The following is a 20,357-nucleotide window of genomic DNA, read 5'->3' as shown; positions in this document are numbered from 1 at the left end:
GATCCTGCTCTGGGGCCACGTGTAACACTGGGAAAAGCCACATTGGAGGGACACAGGCATGTGGCACTCCATGATGTGGTTTAGTGGCCATGGGGTATTAGGTCAGAGGCTGGGCTTGATGATCCTGGAAGTCTTTTCCAGCTTTAATGATCCATGCCAGGCAGTCTGTGTGGACTTGGATGGATGAAAAGCTGGTGGGATGCCTGTGACACCATCCCTGCTGCACCTCTGTGTCCTCTCTCTCCATCCAGGATTTCTTCTGGAGGAATCAGCAGGTGCAGCTCACACAGCCTGTGCTGGGCTCGCTCTGTTTCCTTCCACCACCACACACCTACTCTTCATTTCCCCCACTTGTAATACATTTCAGGCAGAGGCTGAAGTGCAGCATAAAGGAATGTGTGTCCAGAACAGCAGGTTGAGGCAAGGGACACCTTTCTCTTCTTCTCTCTTCCTCTCTCTTCCAGCCCAGGGCTTTGTGAATCCTCTTCCCACCCCTGCATTCAGGGTAACAGCCCTCTCTCCCACAGAAATATGTACTGTGTCCTCACTGCATTAAGCATTGGCTTCAAGTGAATTTCTCTCACAAGCAGAACTAATAAAAGGACTAAAACCTGCCAGGTTCCACTTGACAAATGGCTGGAAGGAGGACATCTCCCCGCTTTTAGTGTTTGCAGTGATTGATCGGGGCAGGCTCGGAAGCAGCTGACCTGTTGAGGGTTTCCAGAGGAGGAATGATGGAAGGAAGATAATGCTCCTTTCTGGTTGATCACTGTAATTTTTGCTTTTCAGCAGATAACATATCCAGTGTCCAGAAATCACCACCTGTGTTTTGGAACTCGCCCAGGAGCTACAATTTGAATCCATGTGTGCATCTGTCTGCTCAGCTCACCATCCCCAGGCGGATGACAGGGGCTGGGGGTGTTGCTGCAGGCACACGCAGAGGGACAATGTCATCCCAAAGTGCTTTACAGCCCAGAATGAAGGTGCCCAACAGATCAGAGCAGAGCCTGGCATCAATCTACTGAAGGCTCCACCAAGGCTCTGTCTGCAGCCAGGCACTTCCTTTCAGTGAAGCTCTGTCAGTCTCTCCTGGTGAAGCTCTGAAAGCCCACACTCCAAGATGGATGAGTGTTTGCTCAGCTGGAGGTAGGAGAAGGAGCTCTGGAGCAGGGAATCCCAGCCCCACCTCTGGGCAATGCAAACTGGCCAGGGCTGGATGGGGTCCCTGCTCAAGGCTGAAGGGGCAGAGCCTCCATTTGTACAAGAGACCTCCTTTTAAGAAAGTCCTGAGTTCTGGCTTTCAACAAAAATCTGAGGAGTTACACTCCTCCCATAGGAGAGTTGTAAAACATCCAGGTGATCTGAGCTGCCTTTGCTCAGCCAGACACGGTGGGGCAGGGACAGAACCTTGGGATCTGCTCTGTGAATTAACTCATCCCATAGGTTTTTCTCATCAAATCCATTTGCAGGCCATTGTGACAGTTGTTATTTATTTATCTAAATAAAAAGAAACAATTAGCTAAGAGGAGATGCACCGTGACCTCATTGTGAAAGCTGTTCTCTGCCTGCTGGGGTTTTCAGACACTTCATCACAGCAACCAGAGGTGTGATGAGTCCAGGCTCAGGTGGGAGAATCAATGGCTCATCCTCGAGCTGGTTGTGCAGGTGAATGCTCTCGTGTTTAATTGACATCCTATTTATTGTTGAAGTGTTGCCCTGTTGGGGTTTTTTCTTCTCTGTCTGGGAAGGAGGATTTGGTTCAGCGATCAGTCACAAGAGATTAGCGAACAAGCTGAGAACACTTGCTCTGGAGCGTGTTTGAGATCAGGCAGCTCTTCCTGACCCCCTTCTCGCCTCCCTCCTTCCCAGCAGCTTTCCCTGACTGCATTAGGAAACTTCATGGAGCCCTCCTGGAGGTGGATTTTCCCAGGGAGTCATCAGCACTGCTGCCTGATTTGTCATTTTGTGCAGTGGATAAAAGCAATTTCATGTTCGACTCTGAAACCCCTTGTTCACTTTATGAATAACTCCTGTAAGTATCACTTCAGAAGCCGATCCAGCAAAGTGACAGGGAAGGGATACTCCTGGGATGTCCAAAAAAAAAAGGGAGACCAGATTGTGTCTGCAAGGCCTGGGGGTGTTTTTGTGAACTCCTCCGTGTGGGCGGGGGCTCAGGGAGAGCAGAACAGGCACTGGAGCCCCGTGCCTGGCACAGGGCCACTTCTGCAGCCCCTCTGGTGTCCCTGTGCCCCTTTAAAGCCCAGAGCTGTGCTGCCCACCCCAGGTGACCTGTGCAGGGGGAGTGTTTGCCACCACGGGGTCGGTGCCACCCTGTCAGACCCATCAGTGCCGGATCATTCCAGAGCAACACATCAACACCTTCCAGCTCAGCTGATCCACTGCTGGCCCTGACTGAGATCAGCAACAATTAATACTGAATCTTCATTAAGGGGAAAGGACTTTGGTGTCTTCTTCCCTGTCCAGCAGCTGCTGGCAGGGCACTGGCTCAGGATGCTCCCAGGAAGGCTGGGGCTGACCATGCCAGTGACTGAACCCCCATCCCTGGAAGTGTCCAGGGCCAGGCTGGATGGGGCTTGGAACAATCTGGGATAGTGGAAGGTGTCCTTGCCCATGGCAGGGGGTGGAACACGATGATCTTCACAGTCCCTTCCAACCCAAACCATCCTGGGATCCTCAGTGTTCTCAGTTCTTATCAGCAGTTGTTTGTGTGCTGCCCAGACCTCACTTAATGCAGGTTTCTCATTAAAATACCTCTGTTTAACTCCAGGATCTGTGCCTTGCTGAAGGGAAGTGCAGCTCTGCCAGCTCTCTCTATTCTTAATTGTCACTATAACCTCCCTCATTCCTTGCTGAGACATAAAGCCTGCACAGTCTGCTGGGATCTTCCCACATCTTTCTGCAGCTGCAGGGACTTGTCCTGACTTCTGCTCTGTTCTTGAGGAGATGTTGGTGCATTTATTTGCAGTTGCTGAAGCAAAGAACGTGAAGAGATCCCCTGGCCCTGTCTGCTCACAGTAGTTGGTCACTGAAGCACATGCAGATTTTTGCTTTTCAGATTTATTTTTTGTGCACAATTAGGCTTAGACTGAGATAACTGTGTCCAGCTGGGCTTTGGCACCAGCTGGAAACTCTCCAGGCTGGTGCAATCGCTGGTGTCTGCCGTGCTGGGAGAGCTTGGGTGCTGTGGGGGGAGCCCAGCACAGACTCTCCACTGGCTCCATTTATCCGACTTTCCTTGGGGTATTTCCTTGCACCTTCTTGTCCTGAGCTGTGAGCACGTGGGTGCTTCTTCAGCTGCTGCTGGACAAGCAGGGGAGTGGGAGGAGAGCTGAAAACATCCCTGGGTTATCTCCTGGCTGGGTGGGAGTGGGAGGGGAGCACTGGGGTCCTACAAAGGGGAAAAAGGTGACTTTTTCCCCTTTCGTGCTTTCCTCTTTCAGAAAGAAAAGGAAGGGAAGAAAATACGAAATACTGAAAAGCCTTTCAACAAACCCGGGCCAAATAATCGGAGGGGTCCATATTTGAATCCTTCCCCTCAGGTGAAATGGGTGGGCACTGAGCTGGTGACATTTCTGCCATGTGTCCCAAACCCACCTTGCTTTAATTAAAAGCCCACATCTCACAAGCCAGGCCCTTGGATGCCTCCTGTTTGGGGTAAGCCGTGAGGAGGGGCTGGGGAAGGACTCACACTTAGAGAATGACTGCTCCTGGAATGCTGTCAGCATTTCTTTAAGATGCCAGAGGCTTTAATAAGCAAGGGATTAATTACACCTCCCATGGCTGCCTGGCAGCTTCACTTAATGCTCGAGTGCGTTTGCATGTTGTTATCAGAGGGCAGTAAAATAATGGCATTGTCCTCCCCTTGTCCCCCAGTGAATCCAGGGTGGTGGGACCCTCTGGAGGAGCTGGAGGCTGTGCTGGCAGGCAGGGGGTGAGCTGTGCTCCACAGGTCACCATTCCTCTGCCCCAGCAAGTGTAATTGAAGGGATTTACTCCGTTATCCACTCTGATTACGGACAAGCTGCTGGGTAAACAAGGCAAAGGCAAGGCTGGGGTGAAGCCACACAGCTCAGGTGGCTCTTTGGAGCTGCTCTTCACAACCTTGTTTGTGTAGCTGTGCTTGCCAGCGCCTCTGGGCACAGCCTTTGAAGGTCCTTTCCTGCTGCAGGTGATTCATGAGCCAGCTCGAGGTGAACCTTTCTGGCAGCTTTTGTTTCCTGTTGTGGGCAGACCTTGGAGCATCAGGTTTCCAACCACCCCTTCTAGCGAGCAAAAGTCCTACATTCATGACTTCCCCTGAGGCACTGGGGATGACTGATCAGGCAGTTCTGACCAAAAATGGCACATGAAGTGTTTGCTCCTTGAGGAGCTGAGTAACGCGCTAATGAGTGCAAGACAGATCCTGCTGCTTCCCATCCGATGGGAATTAATCGTGCTTGTGCTGGAGCAGAACCAGGCTGCCTGCTCATGCATTGATTATGGCTTAACTTTCCACAAAGTACAATTGAGCTGAACTTTTCACAGAGTTCGAGCCAGGAGTGATGCAGTCAATGAGAACTGCACCAAGAGCTCTGCCTTGAGCGAGCCCCGAGCCAGGGCTGAGCTGCTGCAGTGTCCCGTGGTGATCCCGGCATTCCCACCTCCCTCCAGGCAGTGCCAAAGTGTTTATCTTTGATGAACCAAACTGCTTGGCCGAGTGCTGGTCCTTGGCACGGCCTGGGGTGTGTCAGTGGAAGGACTTCCCAAGGCTGTCCTTCCTTGCTGGGCACAGGGCTGCCCTCCTGCTCTGGATTTGGGGTGAGGAGCTCGGGAAAGGGGTTCCTGGATCGCAGAGCTGAATGTGGGACCTGCCCTGTCCTGGGGCTGTGAAAGGTCAGCAGGGGCTGTGAAAGGGGAATCAGCACCAGGGCTGCCTGAAGGAGCCTCCTTTGGGCTCTTTGGTCGCTGGCAGAGGTTTAAAAATGCTTTTTATTTAAGTAGAAAGAATGACGCCTTAAATCCAAGAATCAGAGCTTATTGCCCTGAGGAGCCCTGATGGCTCCAGCTGCCCAGGCAGATGTTGGGTGGGTAAAGCCCTCTAAAAAGCAAAGCTGGGCTTGGCTGAGCTGAGCTGGGCCAGCCCCTCACTTGCTCCCAGCCCATGAATCAAAGCCCAGCTCCAGCACTGCGGGCCTGCCCACAGCCACATCACTTACTGCTTAACAAGTGCATTAGTGTAAATCAAGAGGCAGGTTTCAATTATCTAATAGAAGAATTATTGATCCACGCTCTCCTCCTGAACGTTCAAATGTTCCAGGAGGAGAAGCAGTATTTGTATCTGCTATAAAAAATCTGGAGTGTGTTTTTATGTTTCAATTAGGTGGTGCTTGGAGAGCTGGTGCAAGATGTTTTTGCAGGAGCAGCTGTGGCCAAACTGTGACAGGCACAGAGTCACTGGTGGCCCACAGCCCTGGTTTTGGGGTCATCAAAGGACAGCAATAGATGACATTCCTCCCTTTCCCCTTAGGATGCTGCGCAGGGAAGCCCAGGGCTTCATTTTCAATTAATTGTCCATGGAAAAGTGCAGCTGTTCCTTAAAATGCCAAATTCAGTTTAAGTGTATCAAATCAAACCAATTTTCTTCTCCCTCTCCCTGCCCCGTGGTTCTGATGGCTGGGGGGAGGAAGGGGATTTGTGCCTGTTGGAGACACAATGTGAGTGTAAGGAGCCTTGGGCATCAGGCTGATAAAACAAACATCCCACAGGAGGGTTAATTCCCAGTGGAATTATTCTGAACCTTCGGCTTTCAGTCCATTGTCCTGCAGTGACTGTGTAAAATGCCATTGAGGGGTGTTCCTTCTTTCCTTTGATATAAAACATGAGGCTACTTTAGAAACTTAAAACTCATTCCAGACTCTTCTCAGCACTTCTTTTCAAAGCAGCTCAGTTCAGCTGCCAGTCCCCAGCTCCACTTTTAATTAAAATAGGTTTGTAGCCTTCCCTGACAAGCAAACATCTACAGTAAGTTGCAAACTATAGAGCAGTCCTTCTCAGCTTAAGAAGGATGCCACTTCAAATGTCACTTGGCACCTCTCTAGGAGAGCTCTCTGTATTTAAGAATAAATATACAAATCAAGTTGTCACCTGAAAAGTTGTTGATAACCCTTTTCTGGGACAGGGAGCTCACATGAGACGTAACAGCAGCTGCCTGTACTTCCTGCAGTCCCAAAAATGTTTCTGGAGACTCCGTGGCCATGAGTTGTTTGGGTTTTTTTCTCCATTGTGCACAGTGCCAGAACTTGTGAAACGGTGTCACTGTGATTTGGGGAAGCCCTGGGGCAGCTGAGGGGTCCTGGGCCAGCAGAGAATTGCAGTGGGGATTGCTCAGCCCACCTCAAAACAGAGCTGGGGTGACCCCGGGGACCCTCCCCTAGGGACGGGATGGAAGCACAGGGAAAGGTGGGAGCAGCCTGTGCTGGGGAGTCTGCACAGAACATTCTTGTGGTTTGAGCACCTCACTGCCAGAGCAGGATTTCCCTGCTGGAACGAGGCACCTGCTGAACCTGTCACTGCTTTCATGTTCTGCTTATTGAAAACCTGAGAAACCCTCCGAAAGCAAATAAGATTAACTCCAACCAAAGGCGTGGCACCGAGCAGCAGATTGTGCTGCAGCTTTCTTGCTGTCATCATTATTAACACGTTTCTTCTCCTGGCCTGGCTGCTGCTTGGTGTGTTTTTCAGTGTTTGAAGTTTTTTAAGTCCCCTGAAGGTCTCAGGGGTAGGGGAGGCTGCTCTCACCCTGTTTTGGGCTGGGCTTCTTTAAAGAAGGTTGACCTAAAATAAGCAATGGGATCATAGAACTTTGGATATGGGGTTAGAAACTTGCTGCTGCAGCTGGGTGGTTGGGATGGACGTTGTGGGAGATGCTCAACATTGAGGGGCTAAAATGGTCCAGCCTGGAGTGGCAGAACTGTCCCTGAGTGCCACACGTCTGCCAGGGCAGATTTCCCAGCAGCACTGGCAGGGAAGGGGGTTTGTCCCTATTTCCCAGCTGGAAACCTGTGCAGTGTCAAATATTCCGACTCCCAGCCAGCCCTCACCCCAACTTCTGGTACCTAGGCTGGGTTTGTGACTTTGATTCACATTTCTCGGGGCTGCCCAGGAGGAACCACACAGCTCCTTCCTTCCTCCACCCCTATTGGTGCTGCTCTCCGTTCAGAACCCCGCAGCAGAGCATTCCACACTCTTTTAAGGAGCAGAACATCCTCCTCCTGTGGCCTGAGCAGTGTGGCAAATCCATCCAGGTGGGAAGCATCAGGAGAGGACAGCAGTTGCATTTTCCCTCTGCTGTTTACACACTGCTTTAATTAGGAGGCTGCCTTTGATTAGCTGAAGAAAACCCAATTTGAAATTAATTTCCCTCTATCAATTTATCCTTTGTGAAAAGTTTGGGTGGCTTGTTCCGAGCTGGAATGTGGGCAGTGCAGGGAGAGAAATCAATTTTCCTACCAGGTCTAATCATGAGCGGTGTGAAATTAAGTTGTCACCCAGGCCCCCTAATCCTCGTGTCTAAGTGCATGTTGGGCTCTTTGCTGAGGCAATTACAGGAACCTGGTTCCTCTCCCTCCCTGACTTCCCTCGTTAGAAAACACTTAAGGGCACAGCTCCCTGTGACACGTTGTCACCAGGGAGGGACAAAAGTTTCAGAGGAGAGAAGTAGGACATGTAAGAGCAACATGAACTGGTAGGAATCAAGAAGCTATTTATGAGCCATTTACTTATTTAGCCCTAAAAATAGCTGGGGCTGTGTGTGAAAATAGGGCTGTGATTGAAATCAAGCCCTAGACATGAGGTAATGGGGAAGGGGGGGTGCAAAGAGAGATGCAATCAGATATTCTGTAAATAGCCCTGCTGGCCTCTCCAGGGATGGGGCAGGGGTTTGGTTTGGGTGTTTTCTGCTGGGGGTTGGAGGGGTCAGTGAGGCCTCAGGGTGGAGCTGAATTTGCTGCAAGACCAAAGGCAATGGGAACACCAGCAGGTGCCGGGACTGAAATCCTTGGGGATGATCCCGAGCCACCTCAAATCCCAGCTGCAGTGTCCCATCTCCTGGCCAGTGCTGTCCTCAGGCTGCTGTGTCCATTCCTGAGCTCCTCAGCACAGCAGGGACAGGGAGCTCCTGGGGCACTGGGGAGATGAGGAAGGGCCTGGAGCATCTCCCTGCCCAGGGAAGGCTGAGGGAGCTGGGGCTGTTCAGCCTCGAGAGGAGCCCCAGCTGAGAGGGGCCCTCAGTCCCTGGCTGTCCCTGGGTGTCCCTGGGTGTCCCTGGGTGCAGGGAGGGTCAGAGCAGGGCCCAGGCTCTGCTCCCAGGGCCCAGCAGTGGCACCAGAGTCACGGGTAGGGCCTGAGCCCAGGGAGCTCCACCTGGACAGGAGGCAGAACTTTACTGGGGGCACTGGAACAGAGCCCAGAGAGGGGCTGGAGTCTCCTCACTGGGATATTCCAGAGCCCTCTGGACTCAATCCTGTGCCCTGTGCTCTGGGATGGCCCTGCTGGAGCAGGTGACCCTCTGTGGTCCCATAAACCTGACCCCGTCTGGGATTCCGGGATTCTGTTCCAACCCTCCTGCCACAATGAGGTGCTTTGCAAGTCGAAAGGTGCTGAGTAACTTCTCCTGGAAGCAGCTCTCTGCAGCACAACCTCTTTGATCTCCTGCTTCCATCTGCTCTTTTATTGCTCCAGAGCTGCAGTGTTGAAATTTTTAACTCAAGACGTGACATTCGGGTCCTTTTGGGTCCCTTGGTGTTGGAGCAAGCCCAGCACCCTGGCTGGGTGCCACAACCAAGCTGTGCCTCTCACCTTAACCTGCACAGGAGCACTCCAGGGAGGGGACTGAGAGCAGTAGATGGAATTAAATCCCTGTTTAATGTAGGCTTTTAATAAAGGAGGGGACGTGTGTAATGTCACCAGCTCTGCCCACGCACTGGGGAATTTGCCCTGCAACACTCGGACACTTTTCCAGCCTTTCCTTGGAGTGGAGAAGCAGAACTGTGCTCTTGCCACATTGCAATTAAATAAATTCACTGCTCCCCATAAAGCCTAAACCCTATAAAATACAGCTGTTCTCTCCTGCTGGGTTTAAAAAGAAATGGTTTCACAGAAATGGCTCCAGGTGTGCATTTGTGCCAGAAAGGCTCGTGAATGCCTGCTGGAAGGGCTGTGGAAATATTTTGGCAGATGTTGTTCCTAGGCCAGAGGATGCTGCTGCGGGGAATGAGTGTCTGAGTGGGGGGATGCAGAGTGGCTGGGCTGAGAGCTGTGGCTGTGAGGGACAGCCTGTGTCCAAAGTCCTCACAGCGTGGTTTGGAGGGCACAGTTTGGTCAAATCATCAATTACTTGACGATTCTGGAGGGCATTTCCAGCCTTCACAACCCTGTGATTCTGTCTCTGGTGTAGTTCCAGACTGAGCCAGAGCACCCCTGGGCTGTGCTGCTGCCACAGGCCCTGCTGAGGGTGCCCTGCCCGAGGCTCCGGAGAGAGGAGGTGGAAGTCCTGAGCTCTCTGCTTTTCCAAGTCTTCAGCCCAGCCAAAGCAGGGTGCAGTGTGCTGGCAGCAGCCTGGTCTGCTCTTCCTTAAAATATGTTTGAAATCAAGGAGCTCAACACCCCTGTAACCAGGGAGAGTGGGAGGGAGCAGAGACCGAGCCCAGCTGTGCTGGTGCAAAATGGGATTTATGACTTGTGACCATTTTTCAAGTGAGAAGCATTGATTTCTGTTTTTTTTTTTTTTTTCTCATAGAATCTCTTCTCCTTGAAATAGAATAAATTGCCTGGAGCACCTGGTTTCCCAGGGATCCAAGGCCATTCCTCCCTGGTGCCCTGAGCACAGAGGCTGCTGTGATGTGGGGAGCTGTGCTGGGAGGTTTGCAGCCAGGAGGGGCTGGGGATGGTTGAATGCTGGAGCTGGAGCTGCCATTTTCCCAGAGAATCTTTGGATTTAGCGTTTCTCCTCATGGCAGTGCTGTTTTCCCTGCAGTGCTTCACAGTCCACCAGGAAGGAAACCCATTCTTTGTTTCGGACTTACCCTGAATGCCTTTCTTTGTTAATGTCAGACCATTCTTTCTGCACTGCCTGTTCCAACACAAAAGGAAACAAATTCTTTCCATGCCAAACTGCAGCTTTTTGCCCCAAAAGTGCTGTTGTGATAATTTTTGAAAGGCTGCAGAAAGTTCTCTTGGTTAGCACTAAAGCTGTGCAGATTTTGAAGATTTTCAAAGGTTGGACTTGATGATCTTGGAGGTTTTTTCCAACCTTAACGATTCTGTGATTCCATCTCTGTGCATTTGGGCTGGGAGAAGATCGTTCTGAACAATTCTGCTTCCTCTTGCCTTTGCAAAGTCATTATTGCAGGCACAGCCATGAATTTGGGGGAAGTTTAAACCCTGCCTCTCGCTTCCCCTCCCTGAATAATGGATGGTTGGGGGGCCTGGTGGGGTTGTTAATGCTCCTGTGAAGTCACAGACCATCTGTGAGCCAAGAGAGAAATGGGAATAGCAACATTTTGTTTTGTCTGCTCTACAAAACAGGAGCTGGAGATTGATTAATTCTTGTGAGCTGATCAGAGAGCTGGGGGAATGTGTTGCAGGTAGAGGGGATCAGGAACTGGGGCTCTGTCTGGGGGTGATGGGATGCCTGTGGATCTCCCAAGCTTCGGCCTGTCCAGCGTGACAGCATCCTTCAGAGAGCCTGGGCAGTGTGTGGGGACAAAGGAATGGAATAAATAAGCAGATAATAAAAAATGCTAACTGAAAATTAGAATGAGATGGATTCTAACTGACTCCACGTCAGGAACTGGAGTGGCAGGACAAGGGGCAGTGGGCTCCCACTGCCAGAGGGCAGGGTTAGATGGGATATTGGGAAGGAATTCTTCCCTGTGAGGGTGGTGAGGGGTTGGCATGGAATTCCCAGAGAAGCTGTGGCTGTCCCATCCCTGGAAGTGTCCCAGGCCAGGTTGGACAGGGCTTGGAGCACCCTGGTCTGGTGGAAGGTGTCCCTGCCCGTGGCAGGGGGATGGAAATGGATGACCTTTACATTCCCTTCCAACCCAAACCATTCCATGATCTCCTGATTCTATTTTCCTTCTCATATGAAGGAACATGGCCTATCACTACTCACTTGAAAAGACAAAAACCACACTGTGCTGAAATAGTGACTTCAGATCCCTCTGTGAATGTTCCCCTGCAATTACTCAACCCTGTTCCAGTGTTTCAAACACTTTTGGATCCTGAAAGAGAAACGCTGTTTATCACTTCTAATTTCTACATCTGGTCTGAAAACTAATGAGTGAAACAGACTGTACCATCTGCTTCCTTGGGATGTGCTCCTGCTACAACTATTTATATTTTAAGTTGGTTCTTTTTTTCTTTGTAAATTTACTCTCGCTCCTAAAATGGTTCAATCCAACCTATTGTTGTTTTATCGTGGAGTCATATTCCACTCCTTCTGGATCTGCATCTCTTCTTGGCATCAAGAGCACCTGAGAGGAAGGAAACATAAAACAAAACTTAATCCTGTCATTCTTTCTGCACGAATCTGCCTGGTTTATATTCCTGGGGCAGCTCTTGCTGGAAAACACTGCAGAGTTTGCAGGTAGGAAAGGCAGGAGCTGTTCACCTTAAAGAAAACACCAAGAAAGCAGGAGAAGGAGATTCAGACTCCCCTTGTCTCCTCAGCCCTGGAAACAGGCATGGCACAGGCTGGGAGGGTTCGTGGCACTTGGCTTGACCAAAAATTCTGTCTTTGGGGCAATCTTTGGAGCAGGGAGGGCTGATGCTTTCACCATGCCAAGGAGTGTTTTCCCCATCAGAGACTGGCAGAGCTCAGTGATTCTCCGTGGTGGATATTTCCCCCAATATTCCGCTTGAACTCTCCATCACTCGTTTTAATATCATTATTCCTGTTTACACACTAAACAACCCTTCCTCCCTGCTGGTTGATGTCCTCATTGCGTCTGCTTTCTGCAAGGGAGAGCAAGATCTTATCCTTACAATAAACTCAGCAATGGAGACTTTGGAGCCCTGCTTTGCCTCTGCAGGGGGTGGGTGATGCTTCCCTGAGGCTCCACTCCCAACTGCACCAAGCTGTGGGTCCCGAGCTGTTGAGAAAGGATTTTAACACGGCAGATGAGGAAGAGAGCGCTCAGTTTTCGGCAGCTGAGCGGGAGCAGTGATTCCCTCCTGGAACTGCAGTGCCAGCTCTGCCAGAGGTGGGACGAGGAAATCGAAATAACTCAAGAGTAGCCAAGTCAAAAACATCAATCCAAGGTATATCCACATTTTTCTGCTCATTTCTCCTCACCTGCAAAAGGATCGGCTCTTAATGAGAGAGAAAACTGAAACAATGGTTGTGGTGTGGCTGACAATCCACACGTGTGAAGGGTGCTGCTCCCCCTCCCAGGTGCCAAAGACCTTTAGACCTCCAGCTCCTGAGATTCCCATCAAGCCAACAAAGGTCATGCTTGGCAAATAACGTGTCTCAGATGAGCTTCTTCCTCTGCACGAGCTGAGCTGCTTGGATCATGCTCTGCTTTTATCCCTCCCTTTGAGGACTCCCAGGCTGGCAGCAGGAAAGCCATTATCAAGGAGCTGTTCCTTTGCCTTGGCTTTGTGGATATAAATACTGACACCTTGTTCCATTTTTCATGCATTACCTCTTTTCCTGCCCCATTCAAAAGAACAAAAGGAGTTCGGAGCTCTCTGAGCCTGGAGTTTGACAGGTTGTGCTTGGTGGTGGCATCACTGGTTTTTTTATTTCCACTCAAAAACAGCTTTTCCCTTTTACCTGAAGGCGAGGGGGGGGAAATGAAATGATGGGGAAAGCTGGAGGAGGTTTAGCCTGCATGCATGAAGCAGCAATTCCAGTGATTTTATTGTTTGGGCTTTCTGATGGTCGTCCCAAATCATCAATAAAGCTCTGGCTGTCTCTGCTTCGCCCTCCTCGTTAGCTGGAGCCACTGCCCAGTGCTGGGGCTCTCTGTGGCTGGCTGGGAAGTGCCTGCCTGGCTAATTCCCCTCTCCCCCTGCCTCTCCAGCTGGCTCTCACTCCCATTTGGAATATATATGGGACAAGAGGCACACATGGCTAGGGGGAGCGGGTGGGATTTATGGCCAGCAGACAGTGTTTAGTACAGATGTGCAGAGCAGCAACTCTCAGTTGCCAGCAAAACCTCTGGAGAGATACATCATAGCAGGAAGTTGTCAGCAATTAATTTTCAGAGTGCTAAACTTCACCCATTTTTTAATAGGAGTCTGAAGGACCAAAGAGAGAATAAATCATCTGGACCTCTGGGAGTTTTTTTAGCTACTTTCCTGAGCAAGCGGTGCTGCTTTTTCTGCCTTGCAACAGGTAAAACACTGGGGGTTTAACCACTGAGAGAAATATTCTTAAATAAGCAAGACTTAAAACAGAAAAATAAAACTAAACCCAGCTTTCCTCTATGAGATCCCTTGAATCCTTCTGCAAGAAAGATGCCAAACACTTGGATAAAGGTCTGGTTGATCTTGTAGGTGATACTTGAGTGACAGTGAGGGGGGACTGAGCTATAATTGGTGGATGTGAAAAGTTTGCTGACAGGGTTGGTTGCTGACTATCACAAAATTAGTTTTTGGGGGTTGATTTGAGGGGTTTGGGGTGGGTTTTTTTGGAGGAGGGGGTAATTTCTTTGCAGCTCAGCTCCTCTGCCAGCCACAGACTCCAGAGAGGAAGACGAGATGGCCACAGCTCAATTGCAGGACTGCCTGAATGGTGGTTTGTGGCTGGAGCTGAATCAGTGATGTTTTATTGAGGCTGTGGTATGAAAGGAGAGATTCTGTTCCTTGTGAAGAACCTCAGTCCATTTAAGCATTTCAGCATTTTACTCACAGTTAAGCCAGGGTTTAAGTCCAGTTCTACTGTGCACAGTGTAAATGGGGTGAGTGTCTAATGCTCCCTGTGGAGGCTTTTAATGCTCCTAAAATTTTCCAATGCCACCAAAGTTGGGGATTTCCTTCCTCTGTGGAAGCTGGGAATTGTCTTCCTTATGCCACAATGAGGTTTAGTGGGCGTGGTGGGGCTTGATCCTGGAGGCTTTGTCCAACCTTAATGATTCTGGGATCCTGTATTAACAAACTCAACAATTCAACAAAAATCCACAAATCACAGAATCATGGAATGGTTTGGGTTAGGAGAGACCTTAAAGCTCATTCCATTCCACCCCCTGCCATGGGCAGGGACACCTTCCACTATCCCAGAGTGCTCCAAGCCCCATCCAGCCTGGCCTTGGACACTCCCAGGGATCCAGGGGCAGCTGCAGCTGCTCTGGGCACCCTGTGCCAGGGCCTCACCACCCTCACAGGGAGCAATTTCTTCTATTTATCTGACCAAAATCCCCTTCTTTCAGTCTGAACCCCGAAATCTTCCTGTGTTCTGAATGGTGGTGGCATCTCCGGCTGTTTCTCCCCACTTTGTGCTGTTCTGCTCCTCCAGCACAATCTCTCAGGGATGGCAAAAGCTCCTGGAAGTGGAAGCAGACCTTTGGCTGCCATCAGCAGAGCTCCAGGTGAGGCAGTGGGCTGGAAAGCTCAGGAGATAAAGAACTTGAGCTGAAAATTCGCTGTGGAACAATTCCACTCTGTCATCTTTCTCTTTATTACCCTTTCCTCTGCGGCCATGATGGGATTAGTGATATTTCCATTTGTCTGTTTTATGTATTTTGTTTTCCCTTCCTCTGAAAAATGATTACAGGATGAAAAGTTTGTCAGGCCTTGGAGTTCAGCAAGATTCTCTCTGGAATTAATTTCCTACCGTGGAGTGTGAGCAGGCATCTAGAAAAACACTATTTGATTATACTTTTGTTTTCGTATAAGAAAATTATTATTTTCGCTTGTTGGTGGGTGTAGGACACAGAGCTGTGTGGGAAGGCAGGATTTTTATTTATCAGATATCTGAAGACTTAAAATCCCAAGAAGCAGTAATGAGGAAAGCTGACAAAATGGAAGTTTTGCTCCAGCTGGTTATTTCCTAAGTATCAGAAATCAGCAGAGGAGAAGAGCAGGAGGAGCAAGGACACTGACCTGGAATCAAACACCCCAGTGGGATGAGCTGGGATCTGTCAGAGCCTGAGGCCCAGCAGAGCCAGATCCAAGCGGGTCTGGCATGAAATGGCTTCTCTTGATTTTCTCATCCTCCCCATCGAGTCTCTCTCTCTTGATCTAATTGAAGGGGTTTGTTCTGACACCTGCTGCAATCAGGGCTAAATGCTTTCCATGGAGAATCAATGCCAGCAGCGAAGCCTGTGCTGTGCTCTTGGCTCCAGTGGCTCTCCAGCACTGGTTCCCACTCGCTCCCCATTGCAGAGACCCTTCTGCTCCATCATTCCTTCCACCTGCAGCATCTTCCCACAGCCACCCCCGAGAGGCTTTTAGCCCAAAAGCTTGTGGATCTTTCCTGCTCCACCACTTTGTCCTTCCCCATAAGCTCACTGCTCTCACAACCTCTCTGATCATGTTAAGATCAAATCAACCCCCCATGGTGGTGTTTGGAATGAGACCATCTTTAAGGTCCCTCCCAGCCCAAACCGTTCCCTGTTTCTAAGGTATCTGGGATGTTTTCTGGCTCAGCAGCACCAGGAGGGATCCCATCAGGTCCTGCTGCTCCCTCAGCTGCCTGACACCACCGCTGGGGCTTCCAGAGGGGGAGGCTGCGGTATGGTGGCTGTTCCTCGGGGTCTGTAGTGAGCAAAGATCCATCATTTCCCCTCTCTTCATGTTTCCCCCTTTAAATTCAGCCTCCCCTTAAATAAAGTAACCTCTGCAAGGACTGATCGTGCCTGGAGCCTCAGGCCTTCGTGCCAGGACAATTTATTCTCCATCATCCAGAATAATTCCCTTTCTCCAGCTGTTGGCCTCGGGTTTTGTGTGCTGAGAGGAGCTGACTCAGAGATGACTCAAACTCTTCACACACCCTTGTGGGTTTGCAAATGAAAGAGCAGGGTAAGGCTGGGTGGTTAAATAAGAGACCGTGGCCAGCAGCCAGCCCCTTCCCGAAATCCCAAGGGGAAGTCAGGACCTGGAAACACACCTCGGGCATGGTGATTCAATGGGGTGAGCAAAAAACACTTGTAAATAACATTTATTAGTGCTGTGGCTGTGGTTGGAGCTGAGGCAAAGGAGAAGAAGCCACACAATTACCTGCACATTCCTCCTGGAGTCCACAGGTCGGCAGGGAAAGGGCAAGGAACAGGGAGATGCTTCTGTTTTGCTGTGGGTTTTGTTTAATTCCACAGCCCTGATCTTAAAGGCAAATGATAAAACTGGGGGGGTTTTAAAAGGAAATTGCCAATTTGGGGGCAGCTGCAGAACATGAGGGGTTCCTGGGAAGCCTCAGCACCAAAACTGGTCTCTGGATCAAGGTGCATGAGGGACTTGTTCGAAAAGATTCTGAACCCATCAGCTTTTTCTCAGAGTGAAAGCAGAGAACCAGCAGTCCCATGAGATTCCTGAGTCCATCCCCATCCCTGGTTACGTCCAGTTGCTAGAAAATACCCTGGGGATAAAGGGGCAGGGTGAGATCCTTCACCTTGGGTTGCACAACACGAATGAAGTAACCAAAGAACGGCATTGATCGATATTGGTACTGCTTCATGGAGTCTCACAAAGGAGCAAAACCAGCACCTGAGCCGAGCCCAGGCCCCATCCCTGGAAATTCAGGTCTCTCCTCTCGTGTTTAGTCAGGACTGTGGGTGTTGCAGGAGGGATTATCACTCTGTGATAGCTGAAATGTGCTCTGAGACCCTGCAGCTGAGGGTTCCCAGAGTGTCCACAGGCATCTGTCATTCCTGCTTAGCACATCCTGGGCTGAAAGTGAGGGAATTGCACCTGGATACAGAGCTTTCCCTGCTCCTCAGCTCGGGAGACCCCCCAAGTGCTGCGAGGTCTGAGGGGGGGATTATGAGTTTTACAGTTTGTAGGACTGTGGCAGGATTTCTATAGGGCTTAATGGAGCCAATACCTGTGAATTAGGATATTTTTTAATTTATGGAGGTAAAACTCCTGTGGGAAACTGCATTTGCTGTTGTGAGCCTTAGAGGTAATTATAATCTCCTTTTTTTTGACACTGCGCTGTTGGGAGTGAATGCCAACATTTCCATTTGAGGGCTTATTTGATTATTTTTCTCATTTTGCAAAACATTATTACATTAACCCGCCACTCCTGAATCCTTGTCCTACCATGGCATTTATGCATGAGAGGGTCTGTGCTCTGAAAGGAACATCAGGCTGAAGAATGCTCCATGATGATGGAAAGGCTTCTGTTTATCCTGTGGGTTTGGAAAAAGAGCTTATTTTTGGCTTTGGAAGCAAATGTGACCTAGTTTGGATCCAAAATGTAATCTGAACCTTCAGCGACACATCTTGGATATTTATTAGGGCTGAAAGTAGTCAATAAATGTACGTGAATAGATGAGTCAAACTGAGAGAGGGGAAGTTTAGGTTGGAGATTAGGGAGAAACCCTTCCCTGTGAGGGTGGGGAGGCCCTGGCACTCCAGAGAAGCTGTGGCTGCCCGTGGATCCCTGGGAGTGTCCAAGGCCAGGTTGGACGGGACTTGGAGCACTCTGGGACAGTGGAAGGTGTCTGTGACAATGGCAGGGGGTGGAATGGGATGAGATTTAAGGTTCCTTGCAACCCAAACCATTCCATGATTTTATAGAACTCAATAATTATTACCGCAGGCCTGGGCCCTAGGGTATATCACCGTGTCCCGTAGCCATAGGGAGGAGGAGGAGAGAAGATCCAGCAGGCAGGAATTGTGCAGCAAGATTGATTTCTTTAATTACTTTGCAAATTCTTTTATAGACCTTTTTCTTCATAGTCTAATTGGACAAAGGATCAGCCTCCCCTTGGGGATTGGCTAAAATCCTAAAACATCCATTGTCAAAATATTTTTCTACTATACCATAAACAAGACTTTTCAAGGTTGCAGGTGGCTTGGTTGTTTACATACTCTGCTACCTCTTCTGTGAGAGAGAAAAGTCTGTCACGGACTTAGAAAATAGCAAGAAAATCCTCGCTAGCAGCATTTTGGTATCTATAATTCCCCCTTTTTTGTTTTACAATATAACAACTCTACTATTAATCCTAAATAGAAATCTACATCAGTTATTAATTCTAAATATGTCCTTAAGGCTTTAACTATCTGACTCCATAACAAGAATTTTAAAGTTCAGTCTCTGCTTGTGGAAGGACCATCCCAGTCTCTGCTTGTAGAAGGACCATCTGCCTCATGGCTGACATCTTGGTCATCATCAGAAGAGTCATTAGGCTGATGATCTACATTCTGGTGGCCATTTGGATGGTTGGCATTCTGGTCATCATTTGGAGGTTGCCTGTTCTGCCTCTGGTGCCGTAGGTCAGGGGGAACACATTTTGCAGGTAGCCACCGTACCCCAGTATCTGTGGAAACGCAAGCATACCCACGACCCCAAACGATAAGCTCATGAGGGCCTTCCCACTGGTTAGTGAGTAAATTCTGCACCCAGACTTTTGCCCGGGGCAGTTGTGTCTCACCTGAACACTGCAATGAGAAAAAATGATTCAGAAGAACAGGATTATTTGAATTTTGTGGTACTGTAAGGTGATTAATGGTATACAAAGCTTTTTCTAGTCGGCTTCAGTAACCAAATTCAAAGGTTCCTGTGAGAATCATTGAAAAGCCATGGTAACAAGCCCTTAATTCAACTAACTGAGCAGAGTCTGACTCGGATTGGTGTGTTAATGAACCACCTCAAAGGCAGTGTAGGATACTGTGCGCCCTTGTCCACAGTGACCCCTGCTAAAAATTTGTCCCAATCCGTACCCCCCAAGCTGCCAACACATCCCGTCCCCAAAGGTTAAGGGAAGGGGTAGCAACATAAGGCCTAATTGTAGCTGTGTGTCCCTCTGGGTCCCTCACCACCACAGGCCGTTCGCTTCAATAGCTCTGTGTGGTTCCTCCTAATCCTGCGATGGCCGATTCCCACCGGGGCTAAAGGCCGTGAGGGAGGCCACGCAGAGAAGGAGATGATAGTTACATCAGCACCCTGTCCTGGGTTCTCATGAGCTGTTGAAATCAGGTGAGGCAGTGTTTCCTTGCCTCCTCCCCCCAGATTATCTTTCTGTTAATGGCCCATCATTGTCCTGCCCCATGACTCAGAGATAACTCCCTCCGGACTATCTGCTGTTGATGACTCCCAGATAACTCCCTCCGGACTATCTCCTGTTAATGAGCCTAATCAACACTTGGCCTCATGACTCATTACCCCATTATGAGATGCTCCACCCAGAGGGAGGAACCAAGCATTCCATCCTGGATATAATCTGAGATTCTGAACACCAGAAACAATCTTTCCACTGGATTTCCAGAGGACAGGAGCCACACAGCCACCACTGGACCTTCTGAGGAAGAACAGACCCTTTTCTACAGGATCACGGCTTCAGAGGAGTGCAGCCACCATTTTACCAGACTGCTACCACCACCCTGACTAACAGAGAGTCAGGTTGAATCTTGACTCTGTCAGTTTGAACCAGTGTCTTCTTTTCGTTTTTTTCCTTTTCTTTAATTTCCCCATTAAATTGTTATTCTGACTTGGTGCCTCCCACTGGTTTGTTTTCAAACTAGTACACACCCACATCAATCAAACCTCAAAGCTGAGTCCAGGGCGGACGGGTGTTCAGCAGGATCAGGGTACGTGTCATCTGTGGCCTTTGGTCAGAGATGTCTGCAGTCCAGAAGGCCTGCAGAAGTCCTGTAGATCCACTGCCGTTATCTTTGTGAGTTTGTTGTTCTACCCTGGGGACACAAGACTTAAAAGGCACTAATTTAGCAAGGCAGGTCATTCAGGAATAGTGACAGGGGGTTTTTGCGTGGAGACCATAGCACAAATCTGACCTTTAAAGTCAGCATCAATAACTCCTGAGTGCACTAAGATTCCTTGATGGGCAACGTCAGGTTTTCCCACCAGCATTGCACTGGATCCCTGGGCTAAGGGTCCATATACATCCAAGGGAACCTTATAAATACCGCTAGAGTCTAAGACGACTGCGGCTGCGGTGTGGACGTCAAACCCGTCTGATCCCTGGGTGCCGTCTCTAGGGTGGCTGGGTAGGCCTGTGCCTGTACCTGTGCCACTCTCTGGGGGAGCGACTGCATCGGACAGCAATTCCCCCTCCTTGCACCCCGGCGGAAGTTTCCTGGCGATGGCCGACCATCAGCATGAGTCCGGGATCTACAATAGTCCGAGCAGTGCCCTGGCCTGCCACACCTCTTGCACTGGGGGATTGCTGTGT

The 20,357-nt window shown here is 49.7% G+C and overlaps 2 long non-coding RNA genes across 2 annotated transcripts; both read left to right on the top strand.

The window, feature by feature from the left end:
• The first annotated feature begins 1,739 nt into the window (after positions 1-1,739).
• Positions 1,740-7,095, top strand: LOC138098162 (uncharacterized). Its single transcript, XR_011146554.1, has 3 exons — positions 1,740-2,032; positions 3,462-3,675; positions 4,190-7,095. It is a non-coding gene; the product is annotated as an uncharacterized lncRNA (long non-coding RNA).
• A 5,414-nt stretch (positions 7,096-12,509) lies between these two features.
• Positions 12,510-15,861, top strand: LOC138098163 (uncharacterized). Its single transcript, XR_011146555.1, has 4 exons — positions 12,510-12,773; positions 13,302-13,402; positions 14,436-14,594; positions 14,780-15,861. It is a non-coding gene; the product is annotated as an uncharacterized lncRNA (long non-coding RNA).
• The last annotated feature ends 4,496 nt before the right edge of the window (positions 15,862-20,357 follow it).

This window comes from Aphelocoma coerulescens, chromosome 23, assembly GCF_041296385.1.
Source record: "Aphelocoma coerulescens isolate FSJ_1873_10779 chromosome 23, UR_Acoe_1.0, whole genome shotgun sequence".
NCBI classification, from domain to species: domain Eukaryota; kingdom Metazoa; phylum Chordata; class Aves; order Passeriformes; family Corvidae; genus Aphelocoma; species Aphelocoma coerulescens.
The sequence above is the reverse complement of the archived record's forward strand: the minus strand, read 5'-3'. Positions and strand labels throughout refer to the sequence as shown.